The following is a 21,964-nucleotide window of genomic DNA, read 5'->3' as shown; positions in this document are numbered from 1 at the left end:
ACCTATCTTAGGATAAAGGAATTGCTCTCCAGAGGTTGTCTGTGTGTCTCCTTCTTACAGAGGGAAATTTCAAGGCTTATTAAAAAAAAACCAAAAACCATCTACCAAACCATCTGAATGTCAGAAAGCCAAGGTGAGTCTCTTCTTATGTGTTGGCTTACCTTAGTGAAGGTCTGTTCACCTCAGTAAAAGGACCGATACAGAATCCTCATCCAATATATTTTTATTCCTTAACACAATCTATGAGCATGTCCAAAATGCAGTGCAGGATTTTCCAATCTGTTCAGTGCTCAAGCTTGAAAAAGTAAGTACCAATACAGTGAAACCTTCAATCCTTCCTCCACACAAGCTGTTCAGTTCATAATTTCCTTATTGAAACTTGTTTTTTCCTAGATGCTACCAAACAGATTACAGAATACCCCATGGAGAAGTAAGTTCTCATAATGGTATCCTCTACCTGGGAATGAATTTCTCTGCCTTTTCTACTGTACCACATTTATCTGAAGTTTAAGTCTCTAATCTGCTGTACTTTGCCCCTACTGTGGTACAAATATTTGGGCAGTAGACAATAAGACCAATTTATATGAATAATCTTCCTGGTTATTAGATCTATTAATTGTACAAGCTGCATAAACAAGTTGTGAAAGAGCTCTTTGCTCTGCTACTTGTCATATTTGTACACTTGTTACGGTCCTTTGCCTTCCTTACTCAATGCAGCAGCATAAAGGTGTTGTGGGTACAAAGAACAGCTGTGAGGAGGAAGAAGAGGAGGCAGTGTCAGCAGCATTAGTTGTTTGACTTCCATGTATACCCTTGCTGCCTGGCCCTGAATGCATCATATTGATGTGTAATCACCAACAGCTGTGAAAACAGTTGACAGCCATCATTGAAGAGAGCACAAGAACTGCAGAGCTGAGATGTGACCTTGCCTGGACACACTGTGTGTGTGAAGGGTACATCCTCACTCATTTCAATAGACATATTAATATCCTCTTTGCTGAGTTGAATATCAGAGTAATGAGGTGCAGTAGTTCCAGTTTTGAATACTTGTCTTCGGAAGACCTAACATCATAGATCTTTAAAACTGAGGAAGCTCTGAGATACAACATTGGAACAACCCATACCACTTCCATGAACAAAGTCAAGACAGTCACAGCTGGAGGGATTCACTTCCCTTGTGAGAAGTAGCAGTTTATTGATACAGAACTATGACTTGACAGTAAATGCGACAGTGAACCAGATTCAGTTGCAAGGTTGGTTTTCATTGCTTGTTGCATAGAGGACACGGTCAGACAAAACTGTCAAGGAAACATACCTGTTGAGACATGAGGCTCAGAAAGGACCTCCTTCTGCTCTAAACTCCTTTCTTAAGGGAGTTTGTGCACAGCTGGATCCCTATATACTTGGTCAATGGTTTAACCTACAAGACTGTATATGCACAATCAATCTTTTATACCACTTAGCCAAGATTTCAAAGCTTCAGTGTATTTATTCTAATTTACTTACTGAGCCTTGGATGCAATAAGGACTCTCTCAGCCTTGAAGAGTAACCATGAGACGTCCTTACACAAGGGGAGATGCTGGTGTCCCACTGTCATGCAGGATTGCGCAACTGGCCCTGTACTGCCCGTTATTTATGGAGTAAAATGATTGACTTCTATTTGCAAACCAGTTGTATTTTGGGTTGGCATCTGCTGAAGAAGCCTTCAGCTGTTGAACAAGATTTATTTCATTTTACCTCTTGTGCTGTTATGTGTCTCCCCAGAGTACAAATTAAGGCCAGATGTAGCCATCAAAACCACCACTGGTGGCCATTGCTCAAGCAGAAAAGAAAGAGGAGAGAGCACACAACCACAGTCTGGGACTGAACAAATAAATGCTAATGTTAAATAAATTATATAGAGATGTACGTGAACATACAGACATATACTGGTATGAACTCATGAATGTAAGCCAGAAAATTTTAACTCCCCTTGGATTATTGAATGGTTTTATTGTCATAATTGTCTTCTTTTAGGATTGATTTTCCTCTTAAGACTTCATCAACTTTCTGACTGCAGCAGTTAATTTACACATTTAAAACAAATATTTAATACATATTTGCTTGGTATCCTTACATGTACCTCTTCTGAACAGGATCCCAAATTTTTGTAATGAGTATGTCATGGAAACTTATATTTTATATATGTTGTATTTTCTTGTTCACAGGTAGAGAAATGAAAATGTTGTAATAACAAATATAAATGTACCATTCAAAACTATTCTCACTTTTACCAGAAGAAAAGACAGTATACATCTGAAAATCCAATCACTTTAACACAATTTTCCAACTGTATTGCGCAGCCAAGAGGATGTCTCCCTTGTTATTGGTTCTGTAATAAAATTATGTGCATGGTTACATAAGACAGTAGAAGGATGTTATACTAGCTGTAGGTGCCTGTCTGTTCCCTTCTGTTTCAACCCAAATACCTTTAAACTTGAGTAGGATGAAATACACACATCCTTATAAAAGCAAGCCAAATCAGTCATTTCAATAAATAAAAATAATCATTAAAAAATGAAGTAGTTACATGAAAAGCAGAGCTAAGGAAGCTTGACTTCCCATGGCTCTCTTTTTCTTTGTGTCACACCATAATATGCACTCTCATCTCTTGCATTGCTCTCTTTTCCCTTTTTTTTTTTTTTTTTTTAACCAAACATCAGATTCTGTAACTCAAGATGAATTACAACTATGAATAAACATTGCGCATGAACCTCTGACTTCTGCTCCTGTAATGCTAACTGAACAAGCTTCTCCTTATTGCTGGTAGTGCAAACTATTCACAAATCCTGTCTGTAGCCTGTATACTTTATAATACAGGGCTATTATAGAAACTTTACACCTTTGATAGCTTTGTCACCTTGTCAAAATTGAATTTGTACAGAGGGCTTAGAAGGACCAATATACATTTTTCTGGTATTGCTTTTTGTTTTTTTCAATAGTGGGAGATCCAGATATGCACTCCTAATGCCTCCACATCCAGAATTTTCAACATCTCTGTGACTAAATTATATACATTCATTTTATTGGTGTTTAACCAATTTGAAACTCTCCAGTCACTCTGGTATTTTGATTTCAGTTAAAGGACTATTTTTTTATATTCACCTAAACAAAGATTTTTCCCAGGCCCTTATAAACATGGCTTCTTGGATACTGTGTTTTGCCATCAGAATTTCTTGTGCATTATCCAGACATTTCACTGTATTTTTAGACTGTAAGTAAACATTCCCTTTACAGTTACAATACTAGATTTTGCAAAGAAAAGAATATTAAAAGTTCTCTAGCAATGAAATAAGAAGTGGAAAAGTGTAAAGAAATGCAGCAATGACACTGTAAGCTTTTTTTTTTCTTTTTTTTTTTTAAGATTAAACATATTCTTGGTTTCACCTTAAAATTACGTGAGTACTATAAGTGAGGACAAAAAAAGATGAAATTTAATAATGGATAGTGACAATTAATAAGCATTTCTGCAGAAGTTTAAACCATCTCTGTTATTAAGAATAGTGGAGAAGAAAGCTGATATGTGGTAATTGGTTGCAAGATTATTATATTTCCCTAATATGTTGTCACTATGAAAAAGAAATTACAATCAGAAGAGGCGCTTTTAAAGCAAAGAATAAGAAATTTGGGTAGTGTTGTTCAGAGCACTTATATAACCTTATCTGAAATACTGGACACCATGCTATTCATCCATAGGCAAGATGACCAAACGAAACTGGTGTGGAAAAGAAGCATTAAAGTCATAGACAAACAAACATTTAATCATAATCAAGAAATGTTGTTGAGAAATTTGAAGACCAATATAAATCCTTACAGAAATGAAAATTAAATATAGAAGCAGATAAATAAAGCACTATTGCCAAAAGAAACAAATGTGGATTAACTAGATCTAAATTAATTCAGTCTGAATTAAGAAAAAAATAGAAAAAGAAAAGAAAAAAAATGAAGAAAAAGAAAAATGGAGGGGGAGTGAGAAGGAATTATCCTAGCAAGCATTAATGAGGCTGTTGATACTTATTTTAACAAGTCAGCTTCTAGGCTACTGGATTACATTTTCTAACATTCCTCTGCAGTTGTGTTCTCCAGCTATATTTTGTGAGTATGACATCTCTGTTTGTTGCTGCTCCTTATTCTACAGGGGTGGTTTCAGCCAGCCCTATGCCCCGTAGCAACCTCAGGGGTGGGGAACAACACAATGCTCCCGCAGTAAGGCTTTAGGATGCATTGAACCTGTTGAGACTCTGTGCACTCCCAGGGGCTTAGGAGCAAACCTCGAGGACTGGGATGAAGGACAAAAGGAGATTCTTCCTCTGAGATATATTCCATACCATTTACTGCAAAAGGAATCCAGAGAGAAAGAGCCCCAAACACAGGGCGTGCTCAGGGTTATAAACAGCAGGGGGTGGTGAGGGGTGGATACAAACAGATAACCAGTCAGATACAACTGGGGGGGAGGAGTTATGGGAGGAGAATTTTAACTGGGGAACCAGCAGGATTGCAAGGGAGGAGGGATTGTATTGCTAAATCCAATGGGCCTTCCAGGAAGGTTTGATATACATAGAACTTTCTGGGTGAAAGGGTAAGGATTACAATGACAGGGAAGCTGTGCAGGGTTTAGGTGGTGGATAGGGGAGGTACAGAAGATCAGGGAGGAGGGTACAACTTTGGGACAAACCAAAAAATATATAACATAGGTGAGATTAGAACAAACCAACTCAGTAAAGCACAAGATTTGGTTATGTTTTTTCTCAATGTGAACTGTCAAAAAGCACACAGATTCTTGTAATATACTGCTTAAGAAGTAGTTGAAAACACAGTTTGATTTTTTTTCATACTTTTTGAGTTGTAAAAGGACTGAGCTCCAGAGGTACTAGAATGCTGAATGCAAGAATACTATGCCATATATAATTAACACCAGACTTAAGCAAATCTGACAACTGAGAGTAGAACCTATACTGAAAACTATATTTTTATGCGCTTATGACTTTGTTTTCTCAATTTATTTTTTGCTTATTATATTATCTTCAAGAAAGAACACCTGCTGTACAGGGGTAATGCTTTCCCATGAATTTAATTAAAATTATTTACGATTCATTAAGCATGCAGAAAAAACAAACAAACAAAAAGTAGGACACCTCTTATACCCCTCCCCTGCAAAAATTAATGCCTCGTGGAAAAATATTTTGCAACAGCATTATATTGACAATTACTACAGAAAGATAAGTGGGAAGACAGATAAAAGAGAAACATCAAACTCTCTGCTGGTGTGTCTGTGGTTGCTTCTTTCTTGGTCAGCAGAAACATAGGCCCCAGGACAAGCTAAAATTTTTAAGCATCAGCAGCATCTTCACTTCTGCGAAAGCCTGAGAAAAGGAGAGTGTTCATGAGAACACTGATAATAAGAGCTTTGCTAAGGGGCAACTTAGACCCCAGTTCTTCATAAAGGTTCACCTGTTTCTGTTACATTTGCATCCATAGATTCTACTAAAATCAAAGGTGTGTCAATCTCATTTCAAACCAGCCGCCTTACTCGTTCATTCTGCTGTGTGAGAGTGGGTCAAGAGTGAGACTAACATTAGTTCAGTCAGTGGCTGCCTTATACTTCCCACCCCATTTTAGAAGAAAGAAAAGAAGAAACTGTACTTACCACTAAGCAAGGCTTGTTCAACTGATTTTAAAATAAAAACTAATGATTTATGATAAATAATGCATAACTTCTTGCCAGACATTTGTCCAGTCCAGTTGGTATCAAATCTACTGGAAGATTCAAATGTTTGGCTTTTAGAAAAGTAAGACCACTGTGGAGGCAATTTAGAGAGCTTCTACTCCACCAACTGTGGAACTATTCTATGACTTCTCAGAATGCAAAGATGCAAGGATGCAGAAATAATACTATTATAGTTAGAATTATAGTGGAAATGTAGCAACTACTGTTGATTTTAATGTTTGGATAGTCATCATATTAGTTTATCAATATCTGTAATGTGAACAAGTCTTTAAAATAAAATAAAAATAACCACCTTTTAGAGCTGTCATTAAATCACTGTTTTGTGGCAGCTGCTACATGCTGTTTCTACATTTTTAAAAATTCTACAGGGTATTGGTTAGTGGGATAAAGGACAAGTCAGGAAGGTTGTGAAAGAGATTTAAAGCTTGTCTGACAAGTATACACAGGTCTGCTTACACATTGCCACATAATTTACAACAGATGTACTTAGAGACGACTGATTTTGTTGTCATTTATAGTTATTGGTATTATATTGGGATAACTTAGCAGAACTCACTGGCATTTTATTTCTTATATATAAGAATAATTCAGTTACAGTCCGGCCCTAATTTTTGAGAACGACAATAAAAAATACAATTAAGTTACATAGATTATACTTCAGCTTTTTTCTTCCTGCTTGCTAGGGGGTCTCTCTGCTGCCTGATTCAATATGGAACTCCTGACTAATTTTCTAAAGCAAATTCATTTAAAAAAAGTAAATCCAGAGAATAGGTATTTTCTCACATAGAAAGCCGAGACCAACAGCTATCCTTCAATCTTTCAAGATTCTGAAGTTAATAAAAATTACAAAGCAATGAAACTTGCTCAGAGGTTTTGCTGACAAGTCCTGACATGACATTTAGAGAAGTTTCACAGTGTGTGTAAAAGACAGTATACCGAACTTAAACACCCAGGGTATAATACCCAGGGTATAATATCCAGGTGCATAGACATATATATATACAGAAAGATGACATGTATGATGCTTTTCCCTTTCCCCTGTTCTTGAGGAATGTTGAAGCTTGGACGAGTTCTTCAGACACTCTAGAGCTTCTGTCTCAGACCTGCGCTAAATGGATCCAAGGGATGGCATTAATTATGTATAAGCAGTGGATTTAGAGACATTATTCCAATTATTCATCCCACCCTATTATATATGTCAAGGTACCTGGAGTGAGTTGAGCTCTGTGGGTTGCTTTTCTCAACAGGAGATAACTTTAGTCTAGGCTTTCTATTTTGGCGATGAAAGCTAGGTGGGACAAAACTGGTCTTTAATAGCTGTCTTATGCTGACGTTAATGTTCCTTAATGCCTGCATAAGATGCTAGTACAGTACTGCACTCCTGCAGCCCAGAAAGCTTCTCCTCACCTTGACCATAAGGAGTATCTTCTGCATCTGTAGAATAAGGAGGGTCTGACATAAATTATATTGCTTTAAGGCACTCTACTGAATCCTGAAAACCCTCTTTGCCAGTGAGTGATTATCATCGGGCAGTACTGGCTGGTGTGTTAAGAGCAGATAAGAGTTCATTGTATCAAAACCCCAGGGGACCTCTTGAAATTTCAGTCACTGCTGAGCTGAGCCCATGATAATATGCTCTAATTTAGTCCAATGGTATTGAGAGTTGTTTGCCTGGTAGATTTTCAGTCCTGCTCTTTTCCTGAGCTCTGGCAAAGCAAACTCGATTTACTGGTCAGACATCTCTGTTCCATATACTATTCAGTATCAACTTCTGTTTTGTTATATTTTGTTCTCCTTTTTAAACACAAACTTTGTCTTCAAAGAATGGCATCCATCTGTGTGTTGTATAACCATATGGGCACATTTATATCTTGGCTGCATATTTTCTACAAAATTACCTGTTCGATCACTGTGAAACAGGGTAGTTTGAACATTTTCTGAGCACCATTTTAATACACATGCTCCCTGTGAAGATGATGGTGGGTGAACTGAATAGTTAGGCAATGGATCTATATTCTTTAAGCCTACTAATTAATGTAATTGAAGCAGATACCAATTACTTTCTGGATATGGCTTAGTTTAATTTATGTCCATACAGTTAATATTCCTATGCAAATCCAAATTTTTGGCTATGAAATCAAATAACTTATCGCTCCCAGACAGAGATTTTAGACCTTCTCCTTTCAAAAATTAATTAAACTGAAGCATGCAGTTTGACAAGCTAGTATTAGAAAGGAGGTCAGCAAGTAACAAAAACTACCATACATATGACGGTTCTGATCCTGACTCTCTTAACTATCTTTAGCATCAGATAAAGTTCAGTGACACTCTGCACAGCCCTGGATATTAGAATTAGAACATCAGAAACAGTGACACAATCACTGAATTAGAAACAGTGACACAGTCATGAGGAAAACCTTGGTGAAACACCCTGCAGCAGCAGCAATCACCTCTAAATATACTATAAAAACAGGTTTTAAAAGGGGAAAAAATGGTGTCTGCTGAGGTCAGAGCATGTTACTTCACCAAGTATACCAATGCCAAGATTTCAACCTGCAGGACTTAAGAACTCTCATTAAGGATAAGGAAGCATGGGAGGTAGGAAAGATTTTACTATTTATTCATTATATTTATTGTTTCAAACGACAGTGCTCCATAAATCCTGCTGTGTGCAAAAATATAAGTGTCATCAGTAATGGATACACCATTTTCAAAGGCAGTTTTATAATTTTCCATATCTTTCTACTCTTATAAGACTTTTCTTAAGTAGCTGCATGGGACAGGAGTGAAATATGGTTTTGGAAGCATATTTTATTACTCTATGTCTACAAACATACATTACAAAAGACACAAAAGACATTCTACTGGAGCATATGGTAATTGTTAAACACAATCCACAAGTCATTAAGTACAGTAAATAATTTACACATCAGAAAACTTATTGCTACTCATAAATGATTTCAACCCCTCTTTATTGGATTTTCAAACATTTTCCACTTTCCAATAGTCAAATATGCTCAATTTGAAAAGCCTTGAAGGCATATAGAAAAGAAGCTTGGTGTACATAAAATTGTTAATACCCTTCTTTGTGCACTGAATTTATCCAATACAGTACCTAGGGTGATGGCAGAGACATGGGCTTTTCGGATTACTTTCAGTTTCATCTCAATAGGAACTTGGTTAGTAAGAAATGTGAGAGGAATGTGGGATAAAACGAGCACAAATCTCTCCCCCCAATTCCTGCTTCCTTTTCTACCTTAAAGTCATAGTGATCTAGATCAGTCAACTTATGTGAAACCAGACTACAGTCTGAGAAAAGGAAACTGGTTAAAATAAAAGGTGTTATACCCCAGCATGAGCTGGATTAAATTAGTGACTTTCCAGATGGCATTGTAAATAAATTAGGAATAAAAGGATGGATGAATAACATTGATGCCTTCAGTACTTTTTCTCAATTTACTGCCTTTCGAACCTACTTAACTTTTACATGCTAGTGGCTCTTTTGACCCAAATGCTTAGTTAAATTCAGGATGTTGAGATTTCTGTTAGGAAAAGAAAATAATAATGAAGTCAAGTTTGGGGGTTTGTTTTGTTTTGTCTGGGGTTTTGTTGGGTTTTTTTTGTTTGGTTGGTTTTGGTTTTTTGTTTGTTTTGGTTTTGGTTTTTGTTGTTGTTGTTGTTTTTCCATAGTTAAAAAATTAATCGAAATTCTTTTTCTCGACTATTTTTTCACATTGGGGTTGTCATGGATTCCTCTCAGCCACTTTTTTCACATTGTCCCACTCTCTTTCTCTGCTGAACTGACCACAGGGAAAAAAAAAAAGAAAGAAAAAAAAACCTCCCTTCATTAAAATTGTCTGCCTACTTGTTGGACATGTATCTGTACTTTGCAAGGTCCTAGGTACAACTTTTCTGTGATGTCAGTACCTAGTTTACTTAAGAAGTTTAAAATTTTTGGTTGAATTATACTTAAAGTAAGGTATGAGTTATTATGTATTTCCAATAGTTTGAGAATTCTGATAGGCTCAAAAAAAGTATCAAAATTGTAGCTTATTTTCTATTTATTTGAATGAAAGTAAAAATAAATATTAATTATCTACAGAAAATTATTCTAAAGGTTTTATATTTCAGAATAAGCATGACAGTGGTCTGATTTGGGAAGTCTCACCTTCAAGAATCAAGCAAGGTATTGATTGTTCCAACCAATTACGTCACCATCTGAAAATGTAATTAAAAAGAGCTTTTGCATGACTTGGTGTGTGACTAACCATGAACAAAGAAGTGCACACAGGAGAACATATTTTGCAATCCTTAATGAAATGAAATCCTGTTGTTTTCAGTGGTAGTTCCACTCAATTAAGAACGACTGATTTTGGCCCATGCATTATAATACACAAGGACATTGTGCATAGTGGCATCAGAAATGATTTTGGGATGATTATATGTATGAAGCAAATACAAGAAAAAAAGGAGTGCTTCATTCTACATGGAGTGTTACATATTCTTCATCAGGTTTACATATTCTTCATTTCTTTCCCCTGCTGTGAGGATTTATACAATACTGAAAAATAAGAGAATAGAAGTTTCCTGCATTCTTTCCTTTTTGCTTACTTCAACAATTTGTAAACTTTCCTTCAGTTATTGCTCTGAATTGAGCTTTTAATGTTTCATAACATGAAGCATCTCACCAAACCAATAAACTAAATGCCTGCATTTAGCTCTCTAAACTCCATTCATTACATTTACTAGAGGATTTACTGAAATGTTTGACTAGATAACTAGTGCCACACCTTGTAAAATGAAAATAATGTGCATGTTCTGATAGATATTACAGCAGGTTCTGTGGGAGGCTATTCTGGAGCAGCAGACTGGGAGGTTTTTCCTAGAGTATGGATCCTCCTTTTCCTTCATGCAACAGAACGGATCTCTAGGTATTCCATTTGTTATCACATTCCAGGAATTAATATTTCTGCAGGCTTAATATACTTGAAGGTATAAGAGTACATTCATTTGGTTGTTTTATTTAGTGGAAATATTTGAGTACATTTTAAGGGATCTTCTTTCAGGGGCCTCTATCAGCAGGAGCTGCATGTCTCAAGAAGTTGAAGCAGGGACCAGGGAATTCATCACACATATCTCTACCAGCGAGCAACATGTTCTGACTCTTCTCTGGATGAAGCAAACAACAGAGTTTGAAAGTCACTATCCTTCAAAATTGTCTGTGACTTTTCCCATTCCCTTGCACAGTTTGGATGTTTGTTGTGTCATGGAAATAGTATCGCTTTGATACAACACTTAAGGCATCCACTGAGTGAAAAGACAACACAACTTTACTGGAACAGAGAGAAGAAAACAAAACACTGTGTTAATGAAGAAATAAATAAAATTGGTAATAACTAGTAACTCATGATATGGAGACCATGTTTTGTTCTTGGCACCTGAGCCTATACTACTTGGGAGTACTATCAGAAGTTGAGTTGTATAAGAAATAGTGACACCAGCAGGACTAAGGAAGAGATTTGATGTCTGCACTCGGCGCTGATGAGTCTGCAGTTCAGTTCTGTGTGCAGTTCTAGGCCCCACATTACAGGAAAGGCATTGAGGTGCTGGAGCACATCCACAGAAGGGCAATGGAACTGGTGAAAGGTCTGCAGTACAAATCTGGTGAGGAGCTACTGAGCGAGCTGGGATTGATTGTTTAGCCTGGAGAGAAGGAGGCTTAGGGCAAGACCTTGTGGCTCTCCACACCTACCTGAAAGGAGACTGTGGTGAGGGTCAATCTCTTCTCCCACAAAATAGTACAAGTGGAAATGGCGTCAAGTTGTGCCAGAGGAGGTTTAGATTGGATATTAGGAAACATTTCTTACCTGTGAAGGTTATGAAACACTGGAACAGGAAGTGCTTGAGTTACTGTCCCCTGAGCTATTTAAAATATATGAGGATATGGTGCTTAGAGACATGATTTAGTGGTGGATTTGGCAGTGCTAGGTTAATAGCTGGACTCAATGATTTTAATGGTCTTTTCCTACCTAAATGAATCTATGATTCTACAGAAAAAAGGGAGAATACTTACTGCCATTTGAAAAGGGCATTCATTCAGACTCACCTATGCATTGCCATGGAATGGAATCCCTTGTGGTGACAGAGAAATGCTTTGAAGGAAACAGCTATAAAGAACAATTTCAATTCATGGTCCTGAAAAAAGTAAAAAAATGAGTCAAGCAAAACTTTCCTGAAATATAAATCATAATGTGAATCTTATTTGTAAATCTTATTTATACCAGTAAATTTAAAACAAACAAAACAAAACTGAAAACACCCCATAACCAACCAAATAAACCTCCTCACAACAGATCATTTCAGAATATAAGCAAATGAGTCTGCAGGGTAATCATCTAAAAGTAATCTCTTGTGTCTGGGATGATTCTATCACTCCCTAAGCTACTTGTTCCCTGCATTTCACTTGGGAAACAGTAGCATTACAGACAGCTGCCTCAGTGGAATAAGCCCATAGAACAAAATTTCTTATTAAAAAATGCTGAAAATCTTGAAAGGTGTATCTTAATTAGTTTTGCTATGTAATTAAGTTGTTTTCTTGTCAAGTGTCTATCCTCTTCAGGTTTACAGACTCTTGTGTAATTTTCAGATGTATTAAATGTATTTCAGAAATGGAAAAAAAAAAAAAAAAAAAAACCACAAAAAACCACCTTTTTCAGGAGTTTTATATTGCCTGATATGAACTTGTCAATACTCATGTAAATACCATGAAAAAAGTATATAGTCCAGAATCTGTAGAAGATTGAGATTTTGTCATCCCAGGAATACATTTAATTTTCTATTCAAACCTATATTTGATTAAAAAATTGTGATAAGAGATTGGCCTTACCTTTAAAAAAATAACAAAATATGTAAAACAATTTGATCTCAGGACTCTCAAGACCAGTAGAACATGGGGATTGCACACAGCAAATTACAGAACTAGTGGAAGAATTCTTTCTAAGATCATATTTATGGGGAGAAGGGCCTCATTGCATTGATAGAATCTTATTAGTTAGCAGGAGAAGATGAGTTTTTATCTCTTGGGCCTCACAGAGAGATTGTAGTGAAGGAAAATGTATTATAACAAACAAAAGCATTCTAGGAATAAGTTGTTTGGATCCATCCAGCCATCCTCCAACAACCTGCCTTTCTATTCACTGCGTTAGGAGTGTGTTGTGTTGTGATCTATTGTATGGATAATAAGAAGGCAGACAATGGGTTCCTTATACCTTTGTTAGGTCCAGTCTGTGACTGCCATTTTAACTTGAAGATTAGGAAATATATTTGGAAGTTACTGAAATATTTTCATTTTGATTTTCTAGCTAATCTAAACCAAAAGATTTAGTATAGGCCTTCCACTTCATATGTTTCATGTAAAACTTTTGAATTCTTAGTTATCAAACTTAAAAGGTTCCTTAAAAAAAAAAAAAAAAGCAGTGGGATGTTTACACTGAGATGGAAACCCAGCTTCAAGCTGCTGCCTTGAATCATGCACAGAGCAACTTAAAAAAGCCTCCAGGTACTACAGGCCATGTAAGCTCATCTGCTTAGCAGCAGAGGTCATGATGAGCACATCACCCCTGTGGTCCATTATCTCCTCATGAAATTCAGAGACCAAATCAAGGATTCTCCTCTAGTATTAAAACTCTCTACAGGATTGGCACTAACTGGCAGAAAAATTGTCTTTCCCTGCATGATCCTGACCTCCCAAGGCATAACGTTCGAGTGAGGCTCTGAAATTCTTGACCAATGGAATAAAGATCATGTGAAATATCTGACAGTATCTGGACATCTAACTGTGAAGAAGAGTTACTGTCATGCATGCAAGTATTTGTATAAGTAATGCAGAAGTAATTGCTTCTCTGTAGCTTTCCTTTAAGCTTTGTATAGATGCATTTAACTTTCATACAGCCACAAAAAGCAAGTAGCATCCAGCCTCCTTCCCCAACCCAAGAAAAGAAAATAAAAAACCAAGCAAACAATGAAACCCAGCAAATCAATACAAACAAACTACAGGCTAGATAAAGAAGTAGAGGAAAGAGAGAGATTATTCTTCACATCTTTCTCTTTATACACATGGGACGAGGATCAGGGAGATATTTGAGATAAAAAGGCTCAAATGCCAGATTTTGAAATAACTATTTATAAATTAAAACTTTCTGGTTTTATTTTGAAAAATAAGTAAAAATAGTGAAGAATGAAGATCGTGGGTGCTGAACAAGTCTGTTGATTGAGTCATGTTGCTTCAGACTTGGTAGAGGAGGGGAAAGAAGTGAATATTGTCTACATTGATGTCAGTAAAACTTTGGACACTGTGTCACAAAAGTTCTTAATTGAGACTGTTGATGTATGGGCTGGAGGAGAAGACAGTAGGGTAGGTTGAAAACAGACTGAATGACTCAGTCCAGTGGGCAGTGGACAGTGGTACAAAGAGACCAGTCACTAATGGTGTAGCTCAGGATCAGCAGCAGGTCTGAGGCTGCTAACATCTTCATTAATGATCTGAATGATGGTGCAGAGCATGCCTTTACAAGTTTCCTGAGCAGACAATGCCCAGAGGAGTGGTTGATATGCCAGAAGTCTGTGCTGCCATCCAGAGGAACCTCAACAGGCTGGAGAAATGAGCTGAGAGGAACTACATGGAGCACAAGAAGAAAAATGTTAAGTCCTGTCTTAGGTGACAGAAAATTTCTTTTGCTGAAATGCAGATTTTTCAAGGTGAATTTGCGGGCTTTCTAGTTTTGAATATAGATTTCAAGAAATTAGATATGAGGAAAATCAATGTCTTCAGCATTCCCTTACCAAAGGCACATTACCTGCTTTCAACAAGCTGTAAAAATATCGATGTACATATGGGTATATAAACACAGAAACATAAATGAATTTACCAACATGTATAACCATGTACAAGTGCACACAGACCTCAATACATACATTCACAACACGTACATTCAGAGACAGATTTTTTTTAGGAAGATGTTTATATGTACATTTGTATATAGAGAGGCTTATTGAAAGTTAAATGATCAGGCACTACAACTATGTCACTTAAACAAATAGGATTTGAATACAAATGAAAAAATAAAACAACTGTTTTTACGTCAATCTTAACTTTTGTGGATTTTATGGATAAAACATCTTTTCTACATCTGGGAATTGAATTTCTGCTGAAGTAGGCTAGTTTAGATCTTTGTGTTTCTTGAGAATACTCATTAAAAGAAAGTAAAATCAATAAAGACATTTCTTCTAGAACCTAAAAAATATTTGCAAAAGCTAGAGCAAGTATTTTTTGCTAGAAAATAGATAAATAATTACATATATCTTAGAAATAACAGAATTCATTGTAGAGTTCTGGGATCAGAGCTTAGGACTGTATAGTAAACAGTTCCAAAAGCATTACCATAAGTCAGAGAATCTGAAGATTTCACAGCTTAATATTCACATGAGAGAATTTTTTAGGTAGGGCGACGAGAAGGAGCAGTAGATATGAAACACTAACAGAGAAGTGGGAAGTATTTCAGTGTTGTTCTGGACAGAGCTGAGCAAACACCTTTTTCCTGGACTTGGCACCCAAATGTAATTTTTAAAATATACTAAATACCTTGCTTTCATTATGCTACTATAAGCTACAAGTACTAAATCTTAATGGAAAATTCCAAATAATGTAGGCATCAGAACAGATCTTTGGTGGTTCTGAAGGTTCACTCAGAATTCCATAAAATGCACAAACCCACTTTGCTGGACGACAGTACCCCTGAAATCAGATTGCCTTCTGTCTCCTCTACAGTGAACAGTTGCCTTTGAGAAGTGACTTATTCCAAGAAACTGACAACCTCATACTCAGTGCCACTATGAAATTCATGTGAAAAGGTTTTGGTCAATATTTTGGTTTCAGCATCCTGTGTGTTGAACAACCAAGGATGTCAGCTGGAAGAAGAAACCAATTAAAGGGACTCTGGAGATTGAATAACTTGTGTTATCCTTTCACTGCCCATTGACTTTTAGAATACATTTGAAATTGCAGACAAAATCAATGTAAGTTTTCCACAGAGAGTGTCAAAATACCTTACTAATTTGTGGAAGTAATGTAATTTAATACAAGTGCATGTAATGCATGCATTTTCATCTGCAACACAAACAGGATAAAATTTATCAAATTCAAATTACACTGAATTAGCATATTACAATGATGGAATGGGCAAAAACCAGCACAAATTTTTCATTTGTTAATACAAATAAAAATTGGTTTAATATAATATAATTGTAATATTACTGATAATATATAAACATCAAACAATAGCGCATGGCTTTTTTTTTTTTTTTTTTTTTTTTTAATTTTAATTTTGAGCTGGTCTAGGAAGAAACATCTTTTGAGACACCAGAATAGCTTCTAATACACTTGGTTTTCTCTTGGAATTTACTTTGCAAGAACTGATCTGGTCCAGCCATCCTCAGTGAGTTATAGGACTGACCTGAACACAGTTCAGAAGGCTATACTTTTGCTGTCTGTAAAGGCTGGGTTGCAATAACCGCATTGCCTTTTTTATTATGGTATGTACAGCACAGGTAGGTATCTAACTGCATTCTGAGAACCTTCCACTCATTTTTGAGGGGAAGTGGCTCATTTCACAGCAGCTACACAGCACTGGGAAATGAGTTTTGTGGAGAAGTATCCTGCATGATAGTATTTGAAGTGACTAGGAAATGAGTCACAGGGAGATTGCTGTGCAATAGGATGGTTACTGTGAGTACTTCAAATGTTTATCATTATACACTACATTGACAAGCTTTTTACCCATTTTGATGTCTTGTTTAACAAGCATAGCTCTACTAACACTGAATAAAAAAATATTTTTTTATTACATCTAAGCTGAATAGACAATAATCGGGCAATGGTTGTTTTTTCTGTGCCTTGTTGGTTTGAAGATACTGCTTAGGACAAGGTTTTTGGCAAGTTTTTATATGAAACAGAAGTCAGAATGGTTTAGTTCATAAGGGACTTTAAGGATCATGTACTTCCCTCCTGCAGGGACACCATCTGCTAGAGCAGGTTATTCAAAGCCCCACCCAACTTAGTCTTGAACATCTCCAGGAATGGGAAGCCACAACTTTTCTGGCCAACGTTCCAGCTGGCCAACGTTCCAGTGGCTCACCACTCTTAGAGTTAAGCATTTCTTCATAATACCTCATCCAAACCTACCCTGTTTAACTTAAGGCCATTCCCCTTGCCATATCACTTTGTGCTTTCCAGCCTCTTTCCAGCCTCCTTTAAGTACTGCTAAAAGCTGTCCTCAGAGCCTATTTTTGACCAACCCCAACTCTTTCAGCCTGTCATCGCAGGAGAGAAAAATCCTTGTGACAGTCTTTTGTTCATCACACAGGGCTGGCTAGAGACTTCATAGAAGTCGTATTATCCTAATACAAATAAAATTGTATTGAGAAGTTAAATTATCTAAGTTACCTTCATGATATTCCATATTCCCAACCAGATATGGACTGAGCCATTGTCAGAATCAAATGCACCCACATATTGGAAGACAGCTGGGCAGGCATGTCAGCAAATCAGCAAGGCACAAAAATTAAACTTAGTTCCTTACTTATAAAAATAAGTAAGATTTAGATATTGTCTTATATTTGCATTACTTTTATCAGATCCATGAGCCAAGAACAAATTTATTCCTTATTATGAAGTTTATAAGGAATATAGTTCTCATGGAGATAATAAGAGATAATGTTTTATACCACTAGGTTGTTTGTAGAAGATTTCATCTTTGAAAGTCTGATAATGGCAAAACTCCCATTGGCATCAAGGAGAATTTTGCCTGCCAAAAGACTGCAAGATCAACCAGAAAGTATTTACAATAAATTTACATCCCATTTAAGGGCTTTTATGACTTCAAAAATCATTTTTGGGAGTTCCCACATAATAGATCTCAAGATTTCTGATAAACTAATTTGCAGGTTCTTCTTCATGGATATTCATTTACACATTTCAGATAAAAGTACAAATCAGAATATCTTGGAGTAATGAATTCTGCCCTATCTTAAACTTCAGGGAGATAGGAAAAAAATTAATCATCAGCATTTTGTTTGGTTTTGGTCCAACTCCCCACATAACCAAGGAGACTTATGATTCATCAAAAAGATACTTTGTGTTGGAGAGAGAGAGCAACATTTTCTCTTATTATGTCAAGGTAATCAGAGGTACTTAACTTTTTTATGTGCATGAAGAATACCTTTGTGTCTTGTAAAGTATTTTACTGTAATTAAAGCTATTAATCTAAACATACACTTTCTAATATTGTATGAAAATGGGAATAGTAAAAATATGCTGCTGTAAGAGTAATTTAAAAGCCCTCTTGGTGCTTTATATTACCTAGGGAGGAAGTCGGAGAGGAGCAGAGGAAGAAAAAGAGAATAAGAAAGGACAAAAAGAAAGAGAGAAGGATAAACAGAATGTTGGAAGAAGGAAGAAACTCTTCTCAAGGGTGACCCAGATCATAAACCTTATAGAAGCTAACCGGTTCTGATCAGAAATTCAGCTGCCTATGTTTAAATGCTACTAATAACTCTCAAGATGTCATGAAGAAAGAAAATAATTAAGTAATTTTTACTGTACTTTGCATACTGATGTTTTTATTCCGATTACATCATAAGGATTTAGACATCATGGCAGATCTTTTCTGATACAGTAACATGAGGTGGCTTCTTTCCACTTGTTAATTTTGTTCCTTTGCTCTCGTAGAAAAGTCAAATCTGAATATATAAGCTTACAATTTTTATCACTGTTTCATTAAACTGTTACAACCTATTTTTCATATATAAGGAGTTTAGAACTGGATAATTACAGCATGATTGCAGTACCGATTTTATCTTTTTGTCAATGACTTTGTACTACAATACTATTGCTGATAACCTTTGAACACCAGACAGGTAATTTTGTTCTGATTTATTATACCTTAAATAATATTTGATTGGTATGGGCTACATGATGGTATCACTTACTCTGGGCATCATAAATGCATCTGAGTGTTTACCACACTGAGAAATTCATCACAGCAGTCTGAAGAAAGGTTATGGACACTAAATAAAATTACTTATTTAATAAAGTGGCTTTTTAAATAGATTTCAAAATTTCACATCACTAGAAAAGTCAAGTTTAGAAACATTCTTTTCTAAAGAGTAAAAATAAAGCTCAGTTTTCTCTCTCTAAGTATACACATATAGATTACAGATGGGATACTAAATTGCCTGCTTCTGAAAATTGCACACAGATCCATCAACAAAATGGTACAGTATAGTTTTATAATTCCACTATCCAGTGTGATCTCAGTGTAGTTTTTATGAGATTACATAGCAAAAAAATTACCCTGCTGCACTTTTTAAAAAATTATTATTTTTTTTTTTATTATTTTTATTTTAATGGAGAATAGAAACGTAGACTGTTGGAAGGAAATTGTCCAAAGGCATGCAGAAACAACTGCCATTTTTTCTCTGCCACTTACTTCTGATTCATTCGTAGGAAGGTCAGCTATGGGAAAATAGAGCAATGGCCCAACAGAGGATAGAAATAAGAAATGGTTAGACCTGTTCTCTTCTCAGCACTGAGATGTCAGTAACTTGTAAGTACAAAGGATTCCTCATTCACCTCTGCTTTTAGCTAAGATACAAGAGTCATCTGGTATTTGCATGAGACTGGTTCCTTTAGTTTTGATGTAATCTTCTACCAAAGTAAAGACGCTGAGAAATAATGTTTAAATCTCAATATAGGGCTTTCACAAAACCACTAAATTTCTCACAAAGATTTTTTTTTTTTTAAATAAAAAGGATTTTTTTAAAAAATCTTTCCTATATATTTTCAGAGTCTGATAGTCTAACAGTCCACAGGGAAAGGCATTTTCACCAGTTCTCTATCTCAGAAAGACACCTGGGTTTATACACACAGAAACATTTACGTGGAATTTTGTTTTATCTTAGAAACAATCTACATCCCTGGCAACTGGTATAACTCTTACTAAATCTTTGAGTTTTAATTTTGTTTTAAAGAAAAGTATTATGTCATAAAGCTTATAATTTTATCTTCATTTGAGAAATAGATCAGTAAACAAAAGGAGTGTTTTCATGTTTTCATTCATTTTTTGGAATAGCTTTCTTGTCTTTTAAAAATATCACATGCATATGTAGTTACAGCAGCAGCAGGACTTATTTATGAAGTAAAAGGTATAAATTACAAATACCTCATTTAAATGAAACCCTACAGACAGCTGAGAAAGGGAGGCAAACATCACAGTTTAAACTTCAGGAAATTAATCACGTCTTGGCACTTAGCACTTAACTCAAAGTTCACACAATGTATTTTACACAGAAAGTGAAGAGGAACTTTTGGGAAAAGGAAAGAATTAAAAATAAATAATGTACAGCAATATGCCTGTTCAATGACAGTGAACTAGCCTTTTAAATATCTCATATTTATTCTTTGATTATCATTCTACACAGAGGTAAGGTTTAGGTGAACTGAAATGTGTGCTACGGAACTAGCACAGCTAATAACAACTTGCATTATATTGCCTGCCAGTCATTATATTAAGCATCTACTACCTTGAGTTTTATCACAGCAGACAGCAAATTAATAAGAGAATTTTTGGAAAATTGAAAATGTTACTTTATTCACTTTTATAGTACAGATTTGAACATCAACTAAACAGTTTGCTTTAAAAAATCTTAAAATGTATAAACTGCACATGCCACTCTTACTATCTATTGCAAATACGACAAGTGTTCCTTCTAGAAATGTCTTTTAGATGTATCATTAGAAAACTCAGTTATTTGAACAAAATCTAGTTAACCAAGAAACAACTACTAACCACTATTCATAAAAAAATAAATTAATTGTCTCACTCTCAAGGTACATAGATTTCTTCAGCACCCTCAAGCTACACAGCTATCTTCAGCAGAGGAGCAAGTTCCAAAGCCAACAGGGATTCACCATTTTGCTCAGCCCACCAAGTTAATATTCAGTGCATCACAGTAGTGTCTTAGCAGCTGTACTAAACCCTGTTCATAAGTGACAGATTCTGCACTATACAGAACTTTGGAAATTACTTCCAATTCGAGCAGTTTATATATGAAAGAAAATACTTTTAAAAGCACAAGAAAAGGTAGAGGATACAAGTTTTGAAGGTCTACCTACCTAAAAATCACAGGAAAGTTAATACAGTTTTCTGTTCACTGATTTTCCCCCTGAGAAAATAATATGCTGAAATTATTTAGTCTTCAAGAACTGGGCACACATGATCAAATATAGACATCTACAACACTGAAATCACCAATCCAGTTCCTCAAAGTACTCCAAAACAGTTTGACCCATATTAACTAACGAGCACTCATTCTCAGGGAAAAAAAATAACCTCATCTAGACATAAACTTGTAGAACAAGTCAAATGAATTTTATCTTAAAAGTGATTTTTTTTGTTTGAATATAAAGACAGACTTAGATGATTAATTCTTCTGTGGTTTCCTGAATGGCATATGTTTAAGATAATTGCATCCAAGAGAATCAAACTATGTAAGCTTATCAGAAAATGTGAGCTATGTTGAAAAGGTTGTGAAATCCTGGCTAGTCGTCTGTGATAAAGGAATCTACCAGAAGTTACTGATAAACTACTGAAATCTATAGTGATACCCACTCCTCAAAATAAAAAATTAAAAAATAAAAAATAAAATAAAATTAAACACTCAAAACCCCCTAAATAACAAAAACAAAACAACAACAAAACCCCAAACAAAACAAAACAAAACACCCAAACCAAACCAAAAAAATCCTCCCCCCCACAAACAAAAATAAAATATCCACAAACCAAGTTATAAACCCCTAAAGAGCTCATAAAAACCCTAAAATCAATCAACCAGTTTTTTTCCACAATCTAATTTTCAGAGAAAGAAGATATGTGAAAGGCCTTCCATGAAGACACAAACTTTCATATAACACCCCATCCATCCACCATATCTAAACTGGATAGATTCTAGTCACATATATATTGAATCCTATGGTTTATGACACCTGGGCATCCTTAATATATGCATATGCTATATGTCTCCAATTTTTTTAACTTACAGTAATGGCCTTCATGAAAAAGTTATATTATAGGATTTCACTC

At 35.6% G+C, this 21,964-nt stretch overlaps 1 long non-coding RNA gene across 1 annotated transcript in view; it reads right to left on the bottom strand.

Annotated features, from left to right (window-relative positions):
- Window positions 1-5,109: 5,109 nt before the first annotated feature.
- LOC131378495 (uncharacterized) overlaps window positions 5,110-21,964 on the bottom strand; it is a 62,570-nt gene continuing 45,715 nt past the window's right edge. The window contains exons 2-3 of the long non-coding RNA XR_009207575.1: window positions 11,875-11,963; window positions 5,110-5,403 (exon numbers count right to left, since the gene is read on the bottom strand). This is a non-coding gene — a long non-coding RNA (uncharacterized LOC131378495). The remainder of the gene's footprint in view (window positions 5,404-11,874; window positions 11,964-21,964) is intronic.

Source organism: Hirundo rustica, chromosome 2 (genome assembly GCF_015227805.2).
Source record: "Hirundo rustica isolate bHirRus1 chromosome 2, bHirRus1.pri.v3, whole genome shotgun sequence".
NCBI lineage: Eukaryota > Metazoa > Chordata > Aves > Passeriformes > Hirundinidae > Hirundo > Hirundo rustica.
This window is presented reverse-complemented; position numbering and strand designations above follow the sequence as displayed.